This window comes from Eurypyga helias, unplaced genomic scaffold (assembly GCF_000690775.1).
Source record: "Eurypyga helias isolate BGI_N326 unplaced genomic scaffold, ASM69077v1 scaffold12049, whole genome shotgun sequence".
NCBI lineage: Eukaryota > Metazoa > Chordata > Aves > Eurypygiformes > Eurypygidae > Eurypyga > Eurypyga helias.
Window position 1 is genome coordinate 6,656 of NW_010273976.1, and position 2,399 is coordinate 9,054.

Consider the following 2,399-nt stretch of genomic DNA (forward strand, 5'->3'; position numbering starts at 1 on the left):
GGTGTCCCTGCCCATGGCAGGGGGTTGGAACTAGATGATCTTTAAGGTCCCTTCCAACCCAAACCATTCTGTGATTCTGTGATTCTATGACCAGGCAACCTGAGGGCTTTGGGCATGTGGCCCATGAGGGAGCTCAGAGGAGAACCCTAAAATCCTGGGCTCAGAAAGACCTGGGAGCTGCGAGGCCAGCAGCAAGATCCCACCTGTGCCAGGAGAGAGTGGGATTTCTGTGTAATTACAGAAAATTAGAAAACAGTAAATCCCACAAAGTGGTGGCTCACTGGGATGGAGCAATCAGCTCAGGCACCGAGCGCAGGGAGGGTGAAGAAATGGGCTTGAGGGGGTGCAGGGCACCTGCCGAGCCCGGTTATCCCACCTTTCTTCTGCCATCCAGGCCATTCCCACTAAGCTCCGTGTCCTGGGGGAGCCCATGGGGAGCCCCAGAGGCACGATGTGGTTGGGGGGACCTCAGGAAGGGAGAGGGCGCAGGCACCTCAGCAGGACCGGCATCACCTTGCAAGGCTCTGTGCTATGAGGGGGGGGAAAGAAAGATGAACCAAACCAAACCCCAGAGAAATGTGATGAAACCTGAGGTTGGGACAGGGTGGCAGGTCCTCCCGGGCCGGCGGCCGGCGCGGCAGCACCGCCGGCGCGGCACCACCGACACCACGGCTCGGCCACAGGCCACCCTCTGTCTCCTCTCACCTTGGGGAGGATTTCACAACGAGAATGACTATTTATTGTTCTTGCCTTGGAAATAAATACATGGAAATTAAGCAGAAAGGTGTGGTGTGCATTTAATTAGAGACAGGAAATGTGTCAAATGGTTGGGGTGATGTGGGGGGGAAAGGGGAGCCAGGTCTCCTGGATCATCTTCCCAGCACCAGGCTGGGAATGTGCTGTGGGAGTGGGGAATCCTGGGTCCTATTTCTGGATTGGCGACTGGCTCCCTGGCGTGACAGTGCGCTGTCGGGAGGATGGCAATTCCTGCGGCGTGAGCCATCCTCGATAAGTATCTGTTGTATCTGGAAAACCCTCGGAGGTGGCAGGAGCAGCTCAGCCCGTGTCAAGGCGGTCGGTGACCCTCGGTGAGTCAGTGACCACGGCACCGTGCCGGTGGAAATGCCAAGAAATGCATTTATCCATGCCGGATAAATATCTGCAGGAGCTGTGGCTCCTGGGTACCCATCACCACGGTCACCAAAGACCCCCAAAACCAGGACTCAATATCCCACTTCTGCAGAGGGTCCTTTGGGGCCCTGTTAATGAGAAGCCAAACTGCTCCCGACCCTTCGGACCCAGAGCTGGTGGGGAGTAGGGGAGAGGCCAACCTCATCGGGATGATCAGAGTGGCTGGGAACTGTCTTGTGATGGGTTTGGACGGGACGTGGCTGCTCTGAGCACGCACACGCCCTGGATGCCTTGTAAAAATAAGGGCCTGGATGTGGTTGTGACATCTGCCAGGCACTGGAGAGTAATGAAAGCCCATGATTCAGAGGTGAGCTGTTTGCCTGCAGGGTCGGGGAGGGATTCCCACCCTCCTGGGATGTTGCATCAACGACACCGGAGCATCTCGGCTGGGAACGGGTTTGCTTCCTCCCAACCGAGATTAGGAAGAAGCCAGTGGAGAGCTGAGATGACACACGTCGAGGTTTTTTTTCCGGGATGGGAGTCCCAAAGGTCCTTGAGCAGGTGTCTCCTGCCTTGAATATATCACCTCCTACTTTGCATCGTTAAATATGCAGCTCCCAATAATGCCTGTATCTAATCTTGGCATCAAATCGCTGCGCCATTGCTCCGGTAGACATACAGGGGTACAATTTGCTGGGAAAATTAATTATGGATGTGACTTTACAAGCAGAGCTACCAGCTGAGAAGGACCTTATCTGTCCCAGCGCATCTAGGGATGGCTGCGAGCTGGATACAGCCTGCTCGGAGCTGGTGCTTGTGCTTCCAGGGCCCCAGAGACCTGCGCCAGCCCCTTTCACCCCTGAGAACAAGTGGGTTTGGTTCAAATAAATGAAGCCCCCCACCCTCCTGGGCAGATCCTGTGCCACACCAGCCCGGATGGGCCACCCTTGGTGGCCGGGGGTGTGTGGGGTGGTTTGGAGCGGGGTGGGCAGCAGGGATGGAGGAAAAGGCCTTTTGGCTGGTGCGTAGCTGGATGGCGGTGGGTTTGCAAACCCTGGGACCAGGCTGGAATTGTGCTGTGCCTGGGAAACCACCACTGCTGGGAGCCCACCACCCCTTCTAGATAGTGGGGTCTGTTGGGGTGGTCCCCAAATTCCTGCCATCAGCCCATAGCCGCTTCCACGCACAGAGCAGCCCCTGGGAGGGAGCGGGAGCCCGCCACAGGTCCCTGCTCGCACCGACCCGTCGCGGAGGTGCAATCCCCGGGC